Here is a 20,104-nt window from a genome sequence, read left to right on the forward strand (position 1 = left end):
CTGGTTCTGCACACTCCAGTATGGTCCCTGATGGTACCGGGACAGGAACTGGGAGAGATCCCAGCTCTTGTCTGTAGCAGGACACTTTGGGGTGTCAGCAGGGCCCTCTGAGGCTGTCCAAGCACGAGCTCCCTGTCAGCTCCAACGGGATCCAGCATTGAGTCCAAGGCAGGAGCACAGGGAGGTGACACATGTCCCAGCTCCAAGGCAAATCCCACTGGTCAGCAGCTCTCCCAAATCCTTTCCCTGCTCCCCTGTGCTGAGTGTCCTGTCCAGGAGAGCTGAGCTCCTGCTGCTGAGGGATGGGAGCTCAGAACACCTGGAAAGGATGAGACAGCCCCAGGTGTCCGTGTCTGTCCTGATAACCCAGCAGGGCTGGGAGCAGTGGCTCTTCCCTGCTCCTCAAGGAGGATGGGAAAGAGACCAGAGGGGATTAAGAGGGATTGGGGGAGTTCTGGGGGTATTTTCTGCAGAACTTCTGATCTGGCAGCCTGTGGGGGCTGGAAGGACCAGGGAGGCTGAAGGCTCCCAGGGAGGATTTCTTGTGGGCATTGGCAAAATGTGCTGGGATTTTTTCTGGGAAAAATATCCAACTTCTAAGGAATGTGCTGAGGGAATATTTTCACAGCCACAATGGGCTTTGGAAGATGATGCTCATAGAGAAAAGACCAACTTAAGGTATATCAAGTGCAACATTGGAGAGAACAGACACACTTGGGGGCAAATCCTTCTTCTGTGAGTGCTCTGTGCTTTATTTGAGGGGGGAAGGCAGCCTGGGAGCCATCCTTTACCCAGGGAGGCTTCTGACATGTAAGCCCAGCTCTAAATCACTTCCTCCTTTATTAGAAATAACCATTGGCACAAGCTGCCACGGGAAGTGATGGATTCTCCATCTCTTGAAGTCTTTAAATCAAGACCGGATGCCATTTTGGAGGAGATGTGGAGGAATAAGGGATTCAGTGCAGGAATAAGGGATGGACTCATCTGGCCTGCGTTAGATGGGAAGTCAGCCTGGATAATCGATGGTCCCCTGTGCTGGGAGCTCTGTGCAAGTTCAGATCTGCAGCCAAAGTGGGAGGCTCCTCACGTGCCTTTGACAGAGCAGCGCCCTGGGGTGAGGGAAAGCCTCTGAACTGCCTGGGAAGCTCCCAGTGCCGGCAGATTTCTCCTCTCTGCTACCTGAGGCTGTGTCATTTCCCAGGACATGATCTCTGCTCTGGACTTAACTTGGTGCACTCTACCCCCAAAGCCCTCCAAATGTTCAGATTCCTGCTCCCAGGTTGGGCACTCACTGATTGGATCCCCTTCCCAGCTTTTCAGCACTTGCAGGTGGATCTCCTCCACCCTCTCACCCTGAAAAACTCATAATAATTAAACTCAAGCTAATTACAGCAGCAGGGGAAGCTGGTGCAAACTCCCCAGCCCTGCAATAGAGTGGCCAAATGGAGATGAGCTTGGAGAACTTATTTTTGGATCTTTCCAGTACTCTGGAGATGGATGTGGAAAACAAGCCAGGAAAAGCCAGGAGAGAAGGACTCCAAATGAGCTCAAAATGAAGATGAAAAGCTCAACCCAGGTCTGTTAATAGCGACTTTCTGCTCCAGGTCTTGCACAGGTGAAGTGAAAAGCACAGAGACCAAAGTTTGGGACATTTAATCCTTGGATATATCAATGATTTAATAGGAAAATGGCATCTCACTTGTGACTTCTGCTGCCTAGGAGGAGAAGAAAAAGAGCCTGTATTCAACCCTGAGACTGTCTGCACCTGACAGATCCTGTGATGGAAGGTGGTTTGTGCTGCCCATGGCTGGGCCAGCTCATCCCTCCCTTCCCGGGAGGTCAGGGGGCTCCAGCCCCATCCCTCCCTTCCCGGGAGCTCGGGGGGCTCCAGCTCCATCCCTCCCTTCCCTGGAAGTCCAGGGGCTCCAGCCCCATCCCTCCCTTCCCTGGAAATCTGGAGGCTCCAGCCCCATCCCTCCCTTCCCTGGAAATCTGGGGGCTCCAGCCCCATTCCTCCCTTCCCTGGAAATCTGGGGGCTCCAGCCCCATCCCTCCCTTCCCGGGAGCTCGGGGGGCTCCAGCCCCATCCCTCCCCTCCCGGGAGCTCGGGGGGCTCCAGCTCCATCCCTCCCCTCCCGGGAGCTCGGGGGGCTCCAGCTCCATCCCTCCCTTCCCGGGAGCTCGGGGGGCTCCAGCCCCATCCCTCCCTTCCCGGGAGCTCGGGGGGCTCCAGCCCCATCCCTCCTCTCCCGGGAGCTCGGGGGGCTCCAGCCCTGCCTTGCAGTGCGGCCGGACGGTGGCAGGCGGCTTCCAGGGATGCTGCTGGCTGCAGGTTTTAAAAACCCCAGAAACACAGGGGAGCAAAGAGTGTCACTTCAGGGAAAAGCAAAATGTGAAGTCTGTGCATAGATTTAGCCCTGGAAAAAAAGGAAAATACAGCAAAAAATAACGAGAGACACCGGGAAATGCTGCAAGGGATGAGATGCACCTGGAGCGCTCCCGGCTTTGCTGCAGCTCCAGGCTTTTCATGTAGGATTAAGCCTTTAAAGTGAAGCTGACAGTTTAAAACTGCCTTAAAGAGCTCAGATCCACCTGAACCTTCCAAACAAGCAGCTCCATCAGTGGAGAAATGCCTCTACATTTCCTCCTCTTTTCCATTTAATTTAAACAAAACCATAACGTTGTGAGCCAAGCACTCGGTGCTGATGGATGAGGGCTTGGAAGTGGCACTGACGGAATGCTGAGAGCAAGGGGAAGGGAGAGGGGGTAAAAATGTGTTATTTCATTACCTGGGCAGAGGGAGAGACAGACAGAAAGACAGACAAGGAAAGGAAAGGAAAGGAAAGGAAAGGAAAGGAAAGGAAAGGAAAGGAAAGGAAAGGAAAGGAAAGGAAAGGAAAGGAAAGGAAAGGAAAGGAAAGGAAAGGAAAGGAAAGGAAAGGAAAGGAGGTTCTGGTTTTTGTAGGAATGGAGGGACTTTGCTGTAACACCAATGGAGATTTTATTTGCTCTTGCTTTGCATTGGAAAATGGCTTTTAACACAATTGAAGGCAATATCAGTGATGTGTGTGTGTGTGTGTTTGCTGGAGGGGGAGCACTGGCAGCACCCTGCACTGAGCCTGGGGGCTTTGCTGAGCTCAGGGGGCTCAGCAGCGACTCTGCCAAGCAATGGGTGACAGTGGACAAATCCTCCCTTTCCTGCTGCTCCAGCTTCCAGCTGAAGAATGAGGATAACAGAATCCCTAAAGGAGCCACTGGCTTGTGCTGGGATGGGAATTGCAGAGGAACGGGGGCTTTGACCTGGGCTGGCCCCATGGATTCTGCTGTCTATGGATGGACCTGGCAAAGTCAGTGGATCCCTGGAAAGTGTTCAAGGCCAGCTTGAACAGGGCTCGGAGCACCCTGAGACAGCGGAAGGTGTCCCTGGCCACGGCAGGGGGAAAGAAGGAGATGGGCTTTAAGGTGTCTCTCAGCCCAGGGGTCTCTGTGATCCCCGATGTGTGCGGAGCTCCAGCTCCGCTCCCTGCAGGTTCCTGCCCTGGCACTGCTGCTCTCGGAGCTCCAGCCCCGCTCCCTGCAGGTTCCTGCCCTGGCACTGCTGCTCTTGGAGCTCCAGCCCCGCTCCCCGGAGGCTCCTGCCCTGGCACTGCTGCTCTTGGAGCTCCAGCCCCGCTCCCCGGAGGCTCCTGCCCTGGCACTGCTGCTCTCGGAGCTCCAGCTCCTCTCCCTGCACGTTCCTGCCCTGGCACTGCTGCTCTTGGAGCTCCAGCCCCGCTCCCTGCAGGTTCCTGCCCTCCTGGCACTGCTGCTCTCGGAGCTCCAGCCCCGCTCCCTGCAGGTTCCTGCCCTGGCACTGCTGCTCTCGGGGCTCCAGCCCCGCTCCCCGGAGGTTCCTGCCCTGGCACTGCTGCTCTCGGAGCCAGACTCTTCCCCTCTCCCGCAGCTCAGCTCCTTTGGGAGGTCAATCCCCCCCTTCCCTGCGGAGCGGGGAGAGCAATCCCTGCCCTACAGATGTGCTGCCCACATAAACAGCCCGGAGGCTCTGAGCTTCTCCAGATGCTGCGAGGGGGAGAGAAGAGCCCAGCAGAGCAGGAGAAATCCCCTGCAGGGAGCTCCCGAGCCGGTCCCCGGGAGCACAGGGCAGCACCGGCCTTTTTCCCAAAGCCGGCATCGGCTCGGGCACAATAAATTTCTTTTGTCGGAGGAGTGCGGAGCCTCCTTGCCCATCCCCGGGGAGCTGCCGGGAGCAGCCTGGTCTAGGATGGCCTTCGGGAGGCGTCCTTGCGCTAAAGAAGCGCTTTTAATGGGAGCTGCAGAGGTTTGGTGCTTGGAAGCCGCGAAGCCGGTATTTAGGATGGCAGCAAACCCTGGGTGCCAGGGGTGCCAGGGTGCGCTGGGGGTCTGAGCTCGCTGCCCGGGGTGTGGGGTTACCCCGGCCTCAGCGGGGTCTGATGTGGGAATGGGTCCCTGAAATGCTGTTGTTTCCCCGTTGGGATGGAGGATGGAGGGTGTTTGCTCCCCACGGGGTGCTTTGCAGGGCTCTGGGTGTCCCTGCCCCCTCCTCACCTGCACGGCAGCCTCGGCAGCGAGGGGAATCCTGCTCTGAGGGGAGCGAGGGGAGAGTGGGAGCGCCTGGAGGGACTGAAGGAAAAATAGAAATAATTTGGAGAAAGTTTAAGTCTCAGCCCCAAACCCCCTTATTTCTTTCCCCAGGGCTGCATCCCCTTCCCCGGCTTGGGAAGCAGCTCTGGCAGTGCCATCCTTGCTAGAGCCTTACAAATTTGAGATGTTTCTGAGCAGGATCAGAATGGTTTAGGTCAGAAGGGACTTAAAACTCAGCCAGTGCCACCTCTGGATGGACAGGGACACCTTCCACTGCCCCAGGCTGCTCCAAGGCAAATCCAGCCTGGCCTTGGGCACTTCCAGGGATCCAGGGGCAGCCACAGCTGCTCTGGGCACCCTGTGCCAGGGCTCCCCTCCCTCACAGGGCAGAATTTCCTCCTGATTTTCACTCTGAACCTCCTCTCTGTTTCAGGACCACTGTGAAAGCTTCAGATGGAGCTGGGGGGACACAGCTCTGGTTGAACTCTGCCCCTGATGAGAAGCAGTGGGATTCTCACCAGAGAGGCAGAGTGAAAGCAGGGCCTCGGTGCTGGCTCCTCGTTATTAAATTGCTTCTGATTCTCGGCAGTGTCCCAAGGCCTGCCGAGGGCTGTGTCCATCACACAGTCAGATAACAGCCATCATAATTAATAAACTCTAATGGGAATGCACAGAAGCCAGAGCACAGGTGAATGGCAGGGGCACAGGAGCCTTTTAACATCCCCAGGACTGACCCTTCACTGCCCTCAAAGCCAAATGTATCACGAGTATTTTCATGAAACCCAGAATGGTTTGGGTGGGAAGGGACCTTAAATGCCATCCCATTCCACCATGAGAGAGTCATGCCATGGACAGGGACAGTTTCCACTGTCCCAGGCTGCTCCAAGCCCCATCCAGCCTGGCCTTGGGCACTGCCAGGGATCCAGGGGCAGCTACAGCTGCCCTGGGCACCCTGTGCCAGGGCACCCCCACTCTGACAGGGAACAATTCCTTCCCAAAATCTCATCTAACCCTGCTCTCTGGCACTGGGAGCCATTCCCCCTTGTCCTGTCCCTCCATCCCTTGTTCCAAGTCTCTCTCCAGCTCTCCTGGAGCCCCTTTATGTCCTGGAAAGCACTGAAAGGTTTCCCCAGAGCCTTTTTTTCTCCATGTTGAACTATCCTAATTCTCTCAGCCTCTCTTTGCAGGAAAATAATTTCCATATTCCCTTGCACTGCAAGCTCCCCATGGGCAGCTGAGATTTCCAGGGCTGCCACACTGGGAGCATCCATGGATTTGCTGTTCCAGGTTAGCCTGGAATGGGCCAGATCCTGCTGTGGTGCTGGGTTGTGCTCTCCTTTCCTGCCAACCCCATCCCAGAGCACAACCAGGGGAGATGGGGAGGATGGGAGGGTTGGTGGCCACTGGGACTGGGAGAAAAGAGTCAATCATGGCCCTGGAAATAACCCCAATCCACAGTGAGTGTTATTGCAGCCGTGCTGGGTGAGGCCAGGGCTGTGTCCCTGGAGAGGAGCTGGCTGCCAGCAAAAATCCTCTTAACAACAATTAATGGCACCTAATTACTCTTTCTTTTGTCTTTTATTTAGTAACGGGGCTCAGCCCAGGAAGCTCTGGCTTCCACTGTCGGAGTGTTTTGACTCGGGGCTGCAAAAGGCTCATTTCTTGCACAAACACGACCAGCAAAGTCCCTGAATTCCTGCAGTTCCCCTCCTGCCCCCCGTGTACCCTCAGGGTGTCACAGGGACATGCCCTGCGCCATCAGCACCCCCTTCACTGCCTTGCCATGGCCCGAGATGGAAAATTTCCCTGCTCAGATCCCTTAGTCCCAGAGTTCTGTGTCTGTCCCACGGCAGGGAGCCCCCAGCTCAGAGGGCTGTTCTGCTAAAATGGTTCTGCTAACCCAAACCAGCAGCTCCACTCTTGGCTCCTACTGGGAACCAGAGATAAAAGCAGGAGAAAATGGCCTGATCCATCCATGGGATCCTCCCTGAGCTCCAAGAGCCACAGCACTGGGATTTCCTGACCCAAAGCTCATTTCTTTATCAGCCATGGGTAGATTTTTCTTCCTTGAATTCCTTGAGCTGGTTCCTGATCCCATGTCAGCCTTTCCTCTCTCCTGGCAGTTTCCAGTGGCATCACTTTTGTGTCCTCCTGGGGTGGACAAATGGCCCTGGGGACAGAGCACAGCAAGATCTGGCTGCTGGCTGCTGGCACAGCATCACTGCAGGGCAGGGATGAAGGGCAGGGAGCATCTCCAGGGGGGCAGAGGACCACAAGGATCTGTTTAAACTTGGAAAGAGCAGCCCGAGGCTGAGCATCAGAGCGGCCAGCACGAGCAGGAAGAGGTGTCTGGGATGAGGACAGGGGTTATTTTGGGAAATGGTGAGCGATAACCACAATCCATGCCAGAGGAAAAGTCTGCAGGAATTCCCTGTGCCCGGCAGTGTGCATGGAAAAGGGGGCAAGCAGTTCTGCTCCCAGGAGTGAGGGGTGAAACAACATTTGGGGCGGATGGGAGGCAGAATGGGGAGGAAAATGGGGAGGAAAATGGGGCCAAAGTGTGCCCTGGAGCTGAGGGCAGGACAGTGACCCCTCCTCTGGCATGGAGAGGGCACGGGAGGGGACCAGGGCAGGGCAGCGGCCACACGAGCAGGCAGGAAGAGGCAGCTAAAATAAGCGGAGGGGTGGAAAAGGGAGGAGAGAGTATCAGGGAGATAACAGAAAGGTTAGAGAGGAAAGGCAGAGGAAGTGAGCCGAAAACAGCCTGGATGTCATGGAAAGGTGAAGCTGCGCCTCCCGCCCAGCGCCGTGATCAGCCCAGCCCTGTCGTGATGCTCGGGGCTGTGTCAGACACACCGAAATGTGCCCTCTGCCCTCCCCCTGCCCCCGGCAGCGACCTCAGGGCACCTGGAAACCATCCCAGCTTGTCCCTGGGCTGCCCAGGGCAGGGAGCCGCCTGTGCCGGCCGGGCTGCTCCTCTCCCGAGGGAATCAATCCTGTTTACACCCAGCGTGTCACCGGCATTCGGGAACGAATCCCAAATGAATGATTGGCTCCAATCCTTTCTACGTGGGATGTTTTTTTATTTCCACGGCTCATCCAGTGTGGGAACAGAGCCGCCGCAAACTTCGCCGCTGCTTCCACCTGATCGCGAGCCAGTGAAATCCTCGGCGGGGATTTTGTGTTTGCGAAAGCGGAGCAGGCTCAGGGCTCAGCCCCCAGGTGCCATTACCTCATGGCTGTTTGCTCGGGCTGGGAATAACCCGGCAGCTTTTGGAGTCAGAGGCCTGCCAGACACCTTTTCCCTGGCTGCGATCCCGGCGGCAGCACCCCAGAGCCGGGATAGAGCCGGGATAGAGCAGGGATAGAGCCGGGATAGAGCAGGGATAGAGCAGGGATAGAGCCGGGATAGAACCGGGATAGAGCCGGGATAGAGCAGGGATAGAGCAGGGATAGAGCCGGGATAGAACCGGGATAGAGCCGGGATAGAGCAGGGATAGAGCAGGGATAGAGCCAGGATAGAGCCAGGATAGAGCAGGGATAGAGCCAGGATAGAGCAGGGATAGAGCAGGGATAGAGCAGGGATAGAGCCGGGATAGAACCGGGATAGAGCAGGGATAGAGCAGGGATAGAGCAGGGATAGAGCCGGGATAGAGCAGGGATAGAGCCGGGATAGAGCAGGGATAGAGCAGGGATAGAGCAGGGATAGAGCCGGGATAGAGCAGGGATAGAGCAGGGATAGAGCAGGGATAGAGCAGGGATAGAGCAGGGATAGAGCAGGGATAGAGCAGGGATAGAGCAGGGATAGAGCCGGAATAGAGCAGGGATAGAGCCGGGATAGAGCAGGGATAGAGCAGGGATAGAGCAGGGATAGAGCAGGGATAGAGCAGGGATAGAGCAGGGATAGAGCCGGAATAGAGCCGGGATAGAACCGGGATAGAGCCGGGATAGAGCAGGGATAGAGCAGGGATAGAGCCGGGATAGAGCAGGGATAGAGCCGGGATAGAGCAGGGATAGAGCAGGGATAGAACCGGGATAGAGCAGGGATAGAGCAGGGATAGAGCAGGGATAGAGCAGGGATAGAGCAGGGATAGAGCCGGGATAGAGCCGGGATAGAGCAGGGATAGAGCCGGGATAGAGCAGGGATAGAGCAGGGATAGAGCAGGGATAGAGCCGGGATAGAGCCGGGATAGAGCAGGGATAGAGCAGGGATAGAGCAGGGATAGAGCAGGGATAGAGCCGGGATAGAGCAGGGATAGAGCAGGGATAGAGCAGGGATAGAGCCAGGATAGAGCAGGGATAGAGCAGGGATAGAGCCGGGATAGAGCCGGAATAGAGCCGGGATAGAACCGGGATAGAGCCGGGATAGAGCAGGGATAGAGCCAGGATAGAGCCGGGATAGAGCAGGGATAGAGCCGGGATAGAGCAGGGATAGAGCCGGGATAGAGCAGGGATAGAGCCGGGATAGAACCGGGATAGAGCAGGGATAGAGCCGGGATAGAGCAGGGATAGAGCCGGGATAGAGCAGGGATAGAGCAGGGATAGAGCACGGATAGAGCAGGGATAGAGCCGGGATAGAGCAGGGATAGAGCCGGGATAGAGCAGGGATAGAGCCGGGATAGAGCAGGGATAGAGCCGGGATAGAGCAGGGATAGAGCCGGGATAGAACCGGGATAGAGCAGGGATAGAGCCGGGATAGAGCAGGGATAGAGCAGGGATAGAGCACGGATAGAGCAGGGATAGAGCAGGGATAGAGCACGGATAGAGCAGGGATAGAACCGGGATAGAGCCGGGATAGAGCAGGGATAGAGCAGGGATAGAGCAGGGATAGAGCCGGGATAGAGCAGGGATAGAGCAGGGATAGAACCGGGATAGAGCAGGGATAGAGCCGGGATAGAGCAGGGATAGAGCAGGGATAGAGCACGGATAGAGCAGGGATAGAGCAGGGATAGAGCAGGGATAGAGCAGGGATAGAACCGGGATAGAGCCGGGATAGAGCAGGGATAGAGCAGGGATAGAGCAGGGATAGAGCAGGGATAGAGCAGGGATAGAGCCGGGATAGAGCAGGGATAGAGCAGGGATAGAGCAGGGATAGAGCAGGGATAGAGCAGGGATAGAGCCGGGAGGAGGATGGAGGATGGAGGGTGGAGGAGGGAGGATGGAGGATGGAAGATGGAGGAGGGAGGATGGAGGATGGAGGGTGGAGGATGGAGGAGGGAGGATGGAGGAGGGAGGATGGAGGATGGAGGATGGAAGATGGAGGATGGAGGACGGAGGATGGAGGAGGGAGGATGGAGGATGGAGGAGGGAGGATGGAGGAGGGAGGGTGGATGATGCTCTTTGGCCCCCACGCTTTACTCCCATTTCCTGGCTGCCAATCTCGACTGAACTCCTCGGGCTCTGCATCACGACACGGCCGGGGGTGGGGGATGAGGCTCGTGGGCTCGGAGGGGCCGGAGCTGCAGCAGCTGCAGGCAGAGGAAGGGGAGAGGAGCGGAGAGATAAAGCCCCCTCCCCAGCAAGGCTGTGCTGCAGCTGATAAGAGCCCTGATGGGCTGTAATGGGAGCCCTGGCTGGCTGCTTCCTCACAAAGTCATGACTCAGGGATAATGTTCACATCCTCCGAACGGCGAGGGAGCTAAAAATACAGCCAGGAAAATGAGAATGAACGAGCGAGCATGAATGAGAGCGTGAGTGAGAAATGCACTGGGGAAAAGAGAGAGGAAGCATGAATGAAAGAGCCTGGGAGAGAGAGAGAGGGAGAGAGTGAAAACAGCCGGAGCCGTCCAAGTTTCCAAGCTGCAAAGCTTTGCCTGCAATCAGCGCTCTGGCAAAGGCAGCCTGCAGGAATGTGAACCCAGCCCAGGAATTCGGCTTCGCAGGCGAAACTCCTGGCATCGGCTCCCTGTCACCTGGGGCACGGAACACCCCGATCCGAGCGTGGGGACACCCACGGGACCTCATCCAGCCGGGGAGCCCTGGCCACTGGGGTGCACATGAACATTCAGGGACGTGCCTGTGTGCCCATGCACAGACCCAGACTCATTCCAGCTCTCTCATGGATCCTGGGCACATTCCCTGGGAAGGAGGGATGCCCCTCGGTACCATCACCTGGCTCCTCAGCAGGGTGGGCTGGTCCTGGGGACCCCACTGCTCCCCCAGCCCTGCTTCTCCATCAGTTCCTGTGGTTTTTCTCAATATTGCTGTGAGTCCCTGCCCTCCCCCTGTGCGAGCCCCAGCACCTGCACACAGCCCCGAGATCATTCTCCTGGAAAAACAAATTATTTTGCCCCCCACCACTGTCCTCTCAGCTCACAGAACATCCTTTGGAGCTGAAATGTGTTTTACAGATTTGCCCCAGTGCTGGGGTTCCACCACAGCCCCCCTGGCACTGGGCACCTGCCCACACCCCCTACAGCTCCCCTGCTGCAGAGCCAGGATTGATAAAGGGGCCCTGGGGCAGGACTTTGGGGTTTGGAGACCCCCTTTTCCTGGAGGTGTATTCCAGAGTAAGAACTGGGTCTGGGTGCTTGGGAAGTGCCTGAAACGTTATTTTCTTTCTGGCTTTGGGAGACTGAGGAGTTGAGTCGCAGAGAGGTTTTTCCACGAAAATGCCATTTTCTGGTGTCTCCTGTCCCTCTCGCTGGCTGGGGCAGGGGAGTGGCCACTGCTGCCTGTCCGGGGCGAGCTGCCAGGGAGCGATCCCCCGGCACATCCATTCCCCAGCACGTGCCGCTGCCTTGTTCCAATTATTTCCTCTTGGGATCCGGCTGATCTGACACCGGCCCTCCCCTGCCACTTCCCCGCTCCTGGATTTTGTTCTGGGCTTCTTTTGTCCAAGGTTTCCCCGGCCGGGCTGGCAGGGGGATGCTGGAGGGATGAAGGGGGCTGGGGGCAGCGCAGGGCTCTGCCAGAGCCATCGGACACTCCCTGCCCGTGTCTGAGGCTCCCTTGGGAGCAGCTCTGCAGCGCTCAGGGGGTGCTGAGATCAGGGGGGGCCGGCCCAAGGCTAAAAGAAAAAGGGTTCATGGCTGGTGGGGATGTGTTGCCATCCTGTCCCCAGTCCCTGGGGCTGCTACAGCGGCTTTGTGGCAGAGCCCCTCATGGCAAACGTGATGAGAAACCCCGAGGGACGGGAGAGGCTCTGCCACCACCTAATTGGGATTTACTTAAAAAGGGCAAATCCAGCCCAATCTGTGCTAAATCCATTAGAAAAACGCAATTCTTCCCCTCCCCAGGAACAGGGATGCACACTCCCGAGCAGCTGTTTTAGGGCAATAAATGGAATGGGGCTGCTGGGATGTTCCTGCAGGCTCCCGAGGCTCCTCCTGCCTGCGGGCTCTCGCTCCCGGCAGGGTTAATCCAAACCCCAGCCCAGATGGGAAGCGAGATTAGCTCCTTCTCCATCGGAGGGACGAGCCCGGCAGGGTTAATCCAAGCCCCATCCCAGATGGGAAGCGAGATTAGCTCCTTCTCCGTCATCGCCGCCGGGCCCGGCGCTCCTGACAAAGGCCCCGGGGGTGAGCCTGGTGCTGATCCAAGGAGCCAATTTTAGAGCCCGCTCTCCGCAGACAATCTCCGATTGTTTGGGCTGGTTTGAAGCTTTTCCCAGCCACGCCGTCATCGCATCCTGTGACTTGGCAGGAAAGGCCTCTGTGCACAGACCCCGCTGCCAAGGAGCCCGCGAGGTGTGACAGCGTGGGCTGCACATCTCTGGAGGGGCTGCACATCCCTCTGGGGCTGCACATCCTCCAGGGGCTGCACATCCCTCCTGGGGCTGCACATCCCCCTGGGGCTGCACATCCCTCCTGGGGCTGCACATCCCCCTGGGGCTGCACATCCCCCTGGGGCTGCACATCCCTGCAGGGGCTGCACATCCCTGCAGGGGCTGCACATCCCTGGAGGGGCTGCACATCCCTCCTGGGGGCTGCACATCCCTCCTGGGATCTGCACATCCCTGGAGGGGCTGTACATCCCCCTGGGGCTGCACATCCCTCCCCATGGGGCTGCACATCCCTCTGGGGCTGCACATCCCTTCCCACTGGGGCTGCACATCCCTCCCCACTGGGGCTGCACATCCCTCCTGGGGGCTGCACATCCCTCTGGGGCTGCACATCCCTCTGGGGCTGCACATCCCTTCCCACTGGGGCTGCACATCTCTCCTGGGGGCTGCACATCCCTCTGGGGCTGCACATCCCTGCAGGGGCTGCACATCCCTCCTGGGGCTGCACATCCCTCCCCACTGGGACTGCACATCCCTCCTGGGGGCTGCACATCCTTCCTGGGGCTGCACATCCCCCTGGGGCTGCACATCCCTCTGGGGCTGCACATCCCCCTGGGGCTGCACATCCCCCTGGGGCTGCACATCCCTCTGGGGCTGCACATCCTTGGAGGGGCTGCACATCCCTGGAGGGGCTGCACATCCCTCTGGGGCTGCACATCCCTCCTGGGGGCTGCACATCCCTGCAGGGGCTGCACATCCCTGGAGGGGCTGCACATCCCTCCTGGGGCTGCACATCCCTGGAGGGGCTGCACATCCCTGGAGGGGCTGCACATCCCTGCAGGGGCTGCACATCCCCCTGAGGACTGCACATCCCCCTGGGGAGGGAAAAGCAGGGAAAAGTAGGGAAGAGTGGGTTTCTCCAGACAGAGGATGGCCTGAGACTGGCAGGGGACCAAGCACAGATGTGGCAGCTCAGGGCCACCCACACCAGTGTCGGGGATGCTGCAGGTGGGTGGAGGTGGCTGCAGCTGTGGGACACCCCGAGGAGCTCAGCTGGACCATGGGATGCTGGAAGGAGCTGAGATTTTTCTCCTGGGGTGTGGAAAAGCCAGCACAACCAAGCACAACTCCTCTTTCTTTTTCCTGCTAAATAACTTTGTTTTTCCTCCTCCATGACCTCCCTGTGCACCCCCAGCCCTGCTGCACCCCCACCCCAGCCCCCCTTCACCCAGGCAGATCCAGCCCTGCCCGTGGCTTTTCCCTCTGGCTGTCAGCAGTTCTGCCAGCTCCCTCTTGGAATGGGAAGCTGCCAAAGCAAGCAGAGATACCTGAACCTGCCATCCACCCACTCCTTGTCTGGACTCAAGATGTTTCAAAGCTCCCCCCTTTCTATTTCTATCCTCATTGTCATCCTCCTTTGAGAGGAAGGTCTATTATTCCCCTCCTCCTTTTCTCTCTACAAAAATGGGACATTGTTTCTTCTTTCTTTGATTTAAAAGCCAAAAACAGTTATAGGAAACTGTTCAGCAGATGTTTTACAGTATGAACCTAGAGAAAAAAATTAAAGAAAAAATAAAAGCTCTTGGATTTTGCTTGAGGAGCTAAATTTAGCCTAATACTTCCTCCCATTCAGGGTTTGTGTTGGCATAGGCAAGGCGTAGGTTTGAGCACTTTGATTGTAGTATTTATTTTATTTCTCTCATTTGCTGCATCCATGAAAAGCTGGAGCTAATGAAGCTCATTGAGGGAGAGGTGAATCCAGCCTGAGCTGGGTCTCAGCCCACAGGATGGGATTGAAACAGAATAATTCCTCATCCCATTTGCAAGGCAGTGCCCAGGGGGGCCAAATGAGATAAAACTGAGGTTGGTGAATTCTCAGGGGGGATTTCAGGCACTGATGGAGCCAGCGCTGGAGCTCCAGCTCCTCTGGGTGTGCTGGGAATGGCACTCACTGGTGTCTGGAAGCAGCTTCAGTCAGCACTGCCAGAACTCATCCCATAAACCACCCCCAGGCCGAGCTCCTCCTGACTTCAACAGGCCCAGGATGGGAGCAGCTGAGTCCCCCTGAGCAGGGACCAGGACAGTGCCCCAGAGGGGTGTGCTCCTCCTGCTGCCTGGAGCTCCACACCCAGAGCTGGGGCTGTGCCTGGGAAATCCCTGCAGGCCTGGGAAAGGCTGGCCAAGGACGGCATTTCCCCCTGGGAAATCCATTCCCTGCCATCCATGGGCACCACCATCCCTGGGCACTGCAGATCCAGGTGGAAAAAGGGAGGGAAATCATGCTTGGATTTCTCCCAAGGGACTGAGAGGAAGCTGATGCTGTGTTATCACTGCCTGCCGAATGCTGGGGTGGTTCCCATCTGGGAAAAGCCTTTGGAGCAGGAGTGACAGCCTGGTGATGCTGCTCCATGGTTCCTTCCATCACCCTTCCTGTGAGCTGGGCTCCCCTTCTCGCCTGCTCTCAGCTTGAGCCAAAACTCCCATATCCTGCTGCAGGGCATCCAGCTGGAGCTGCCACTGTGTCTGGGAATATCCAGGGAAAACCTGGGGAAAAGCTTCAGCTTTGCACAGGTTGGAGCTCTGGATATGTGCCCAGGGGTTTGGATTTGAGCAGAGACCCTGCAAATAGGGAAAGATGGGTAAAGCTTTGGAGTTATGGATCAGGCTGCTCAGAGAATCTCTCACTGCCCCATCCCTGGAAGTGTTCCAGGCCAGGTTGGACAGGGCTTGGAGCCATCTGGGATAGTGGAAGTTGCCCCTGCCCATGGCAGGGGGTGGCACTGGAGGGGATTTAAGGTCCTTTCTACCCCAAACCATTCTCTAAGTCTATGACTCACCAACAGAAGAAACCAGGGGTTATTCAAGGCAGAGAAAATTCCTGTTAATGAAGATACAGATTCAGCAATTAGCCCAGAGATCCTCTGCAAACTTCCTTATCCCAGTGGAGAGCCAAAAGGGGTCAAAAGTAAAGTTTGCTCTCTCTTGGAAGTTTTCTACCAGGAAAAGGCTGACTGGGATCTTATTTCCAGAGCTGTGAGCCCAGAGTGTCTCCCCTGCCATGGGAGGTGGGCAGGGAGGGATTGATCAGCGCTGGGACATGGGATTGACTGCAGCACTGGGCATCCCCAGCAGGATTTGCACTGTGCACTGGGAATCAGGCTGATTTCCAGACATTAATGGCTTGTTTGTTGTCTAAGAGGGTGGAAAACCAGAGAGAAGCCGAGGCCCAAAGGAGCTGTTTGATTCCAGCAGGGCACTGTTGGTGCAGCCTGTGCTGCAGAGCCGGGCAATTACCAAGGCAAACTGCCCCAAGCCCACGGGCTGGGCTCGGGGGGCTGCCAGGATAAAGCTCTGATTCATGGACACATCTTTGGCTCCTTTCTTTAGGATCTCTGGATGTTACACATGCAGACAAGCAGGAATGTCATTTTTTCCAGACTGCTTTTTGCAGAAATTAGGATTGTTTGCTGTTCATCGGCTCACCCCGCCGTGACCCCTCCCTCCAGCCCTGCAGTCCCATCTGCCTGCCCTGTGGAACCCCAGGGATCCACGCTGCCTCTGGGAAGGGGGAAACCAGGCTGGCCATTCCCAGCTGGCTTTTTTGGGAGCTGCACTGGGGGTGGGCAGGTGAATGAAGCACCCAGAGCAGGATGCAGGACAGCAGGAAGGGTTTTCCCTCTCCAGGATGGCCCTGCCATCCCTGAGGATGGATCTGGGATAGGATCATCCCTTGGGACTCTGCGGGATGTGAAATGCTCCATGAGGCAGCCTGGATTCGGGAAAGCTGCTCGGCCTCGGGAGCTCTGATAAATGGGATGCTGCTGCTTCCCCTCCCACCCACACACTTCCACTTTCACTTCACATGTGGGACCCAGCCCTGCAATTCCCAGCCCGGCCATAAATAACCCCAGCAGCACCAGGCAGCCACGGGGACGGGGTGGATTCAGCCAGAACATGCCTTATTTATCCCTTTTCTTCCTCTGGAGCTCTGGGTGTCCTTCAAGGAGGGCATGTCACACCCTGGGGATGTCACCTGTGTCCTGTTATCCTGCCTGAGCTCCCCTGACAATCCACAGAGGAGACAAAGGAGAATCTGTCCAAACACCCTCGGTGCAGCTCAGGAATTAAATATAAAAAGACACAGCTGCTCCCAAAGCCTAATCCTTGTCACAGACAAACTTTCCTTGACCTGGAACCGTGTGGAAAATAAACAGAGAGGTAAAGGACATGTTAATAACTCATTTCCACAAAACCCAGCCTCACTTTTCTGCTACTGGAATCTTTCCCTCTGCTGCTCGCTCCCGTAACAAGAAATGCTTATTAAGGTAGAGATCATTTTGCATTGGTTTAGATATTCAAATAAAGCATTGGAAAATGCTTCTGTTCCACTGGGAACATCTCCCACCTGCCCTGCCCTGCAGGATAACCAGGATAACATTTCCTCAGCTGAGTGAGTGTGTCTCTGGCATCCCTGGGTGGATGCTGGGACCCAGGAGGGCTCAGCCCCCACCTCGGCCCTGCTGAGGTCACGGCACCAAGCACTGAACCCTCGCTGTCCTTGTGTCTGTCAGCTGATGGAGAACAAAAAGGTCACTTTGAGACTGGGAAAAGGCCTCAGGAAAAGGAGAATTTCCCAGGTTTATCAGCTCCCCATGGCACCCAGCGTAGAGAAATCTCTTCATTTCTGCATCATCCATGTCCTTTCTCCTCCTCCTCCCCACACAGCAGCATTTCTGATGGAGGAGATGTGAGCCATGGAAGGAGAGCCCAGGGGCTGAGCTGGGCTGGATCCATGAGTCCTGAAAAATGGAGATGGCACCTGGGATCACCCCTGGGGAGCTGGAGCTGGTTCATGGGTCCAGCTGAGACCTGTGCTGGCCACTGCTCCTGGGGTGTCCCTGACCCCACAAGGCCCCGGGGCCATCCTGAGTGAGGCACCTGCAAACCTGGGCTCTGCCTTTGCAGCCCCTCCTCCAGATGCTGCTCCAGCCCCTGGCTCAGGGAATATGGGATCATCTGGGCTGGAAAATCCTCTGCCACCATCCGAGCATCCCCCAGCACTGCCAGGGATCCACCACTGATTGAACAGTGCCACATCCGCTCTGTTCAACCCCTCCAGCCATGGGGCTCCATCCTGAGGAGCTTTTTCACCACCCAACCCTTCCCCAATACTTTTGGAGTGACTCCTTGGCAGGAAGGAGGAATTCCAAACCCAGAACACCAAACTCTGCTGTCCAGGCAGGGCGAGCTCCAGCACAGACACCCCTGGGGACACAAAGCTTTGAGATGTGCACTGGTGTCCTCAGAGAACCGCCAGCAATAACAAAAATTCCAGCTTCCCATTCATTCCCATCCCAGCTCAACTCTCATAAGCTGCTGATTATTTTCTGAATGGGTTTTATGTGACATTCTCTGTGCGGTGCTAATCTCATTTTTTGAACAAGAAGATGCAAAAGGAAGCAGGGAAATTATCTCAATTCACCCCCTGCATTTTTACATGGGCTTGAGAAGCAGTTGACTTTTTAAAAATGTCATGATTTTTATCAAGGCTTTGAATTCCACCCCGGCAAGATGCAGGGAATATTTTAACAGATAAAAGAAAATAAAAATATATCTTGGGTTTTTTTTTACCCCCAATGCTAATAGTAAGTTAAGTAATAAAGAGCAAGTGATTAACTGGCTGCTGAATTGGTTCTGAAATCTGGCCAGATGTGTTTGAGCAGGAATTGTTGGCTGATAGCTTTTTTATAAATCTGATCTCTATTTATGCGCCTGCCTGGGAAAAGAGCACTTCTGAAATCTGGCTTTATAGTCCTCGATTAAATGATTCTGGAAGAGGATTTTAATTTACAGTTTGAAGAGGGTGTGTGATGAAATCCTCATTGGTTTTTGTCTGACTGTATCAGACTAATCAAAGATCCTTCTTCCAACCAAGATGCCAAATTCTTCTTGCAATGGGGGAGCTTGTGAGTAAGGACTGATTTCCCAGTTAATATTGACAGAAATGATAATTAATTTACCTTGTCCTTTCAGCTTTCAGGACTCTGTTAATGGTGTGAGTGGGGCAGGCACCTGCACAGAGGAATTTGCAATGAAGATGTTCACACTGGCCTCTAGAAAAGGGATCAGTTTTTGTGCCAGCTACGCAAAATCCACAAGTTTGCATCTCAAGAGCTCAAGCTGGAGATGTTCTGGTTGGAACTTCCCCAGAGATGTTGCTTAACAGCAGAGTTAGAGCTGAGTGGAAACTTCTCACTTCCTCTTCCAGAGTGAAAACGTGACCAAATCTCAGAATGCCAGAATGGATTGGGTAGGAAGGGACCTGGAAGCTCATCCAGTGCCACCTCTGGATGGACAGGGACAGCTTCCACTAGCCCAGGTGGCTCCAAGCCCTGTCCAGCCTGGCCTTGGGCACTCCCAGGGATCCAGGGGCAGCCCCAGCTGCTCTGGGCACCCTGTGCCAGGGCCTCCCCTCCCTCCCAGGGAAGAAAACGTTGTTGGTGTGGTTTTGGGTTTTCTCACCTCTGTACATATCCATGTATTTTTATCCATGTGGACAGAGATGAAAGTGGAATTTTTCCCCATGTCATTTCTCACCCAATCCTGACACCTTCAGATGTTCCCTGTTTAAATCACATTTTTACAGGGATCTGGTCTCCCTTAGAAAAGTGGGATAAACCATGGATGAGCCAATTCATCACAATTATCTTGGTTGATGTGGAGATCCACATGCAGCAGCTTGCAACCTAAAGGAGCACCACAAAGGTCACTTTTGGGGCAGTTTAAGCCTTCAGGATATTCCTGTGCACCCCAAATCTTTCTGTTTTAGTGCATATCCTGCACCTCCTCATCCAAGATAATGAACATCCAAGATCTGAGCTCCTGTCTGATCCAAAGGTAGAAGAAACTCCTTCTCCTGCTTGGGAGGGCAGAATTTCCCCTTAGCTCGGACATTCAGCACCCTTGGGCTCCATTCAGGAGGGGATTCATCAGGGTTGGCCCAGAGGGATGAGCTCTGGGGCTGTCCTTGTTGGCTTTTGAGGCCAGAGAGCTCCAGAGGGTGTCAGCAGCTGGATCCCAGATGTGCCCAGCTCTGGGACCACTGAACATCTGGGCACAGGCTGTGAGTCACGCCCAGGTTCTGAGGGGGCAGAGGGAACTTTTCCCTGGGCAAACCTGCCATGGATTTCCAGGCACAGGCAGCTCCTGATCCAGCTGGGTCACCTTCTCCCAGGGCAAACACTGGGAAGGTTCCTCCAGCTCAGGAATCCCCATCTTGTTCCCTTGCCCTGGGGTAACACCAAAAGCTGAGATTTGGGCACTCAGGATGATTTTGTTGGTTCCTCCTCTGTTTCCCAGAGTAAGATGGAAATGGTGATCCATGAAGGGCTCTGGAAGCTCCTTACATGCAGCTTCTCCCCTTCAGGGGTTTGTGATCCACAGGCAGGAGCACAGGGGTCTCTCCTTGGAGAGGAACCTGGGGGCTGCAGGGGAGTGGAGTTGGGGTAGGTGACAGTCGGTGACACCCAGGACTGGCTGAATTTTGCCCAGATGATCCAGGCTCACTGCCCAGCTCCAGCAGACAAGCCAGGAGCACCTCCAGCTGCAGCCACCCCACAGTGATGCTGCCCAGAGCTTCCATCCCAAACGGTGATGGGGATTTCTCAGCTGATCACCAAAGGGGCTGTTTCTACCGACACCAATGTGCTGCACCTTTCAACAGGAGCCTGAGTGCCCCCAAATTTAAGCAGCCTATGAGTGCAGAACCTGTGAAACATC

This window comes from Poecile atricapillus, chromosome 25, assembly GCF_030490865.1.
Source record: "Poecile atricapillus isolate bPoeAtr1 chromosome 25, bPoeAtr1.hap1, whole genome shotgun sequence".
Classification (NCBI taxonomy): domain Eukaryota; kingdom Metazoa; phylum Chordata; class Aves; order Passeriformes; family Paridae; genus Poecile; species Poecile atricapillus.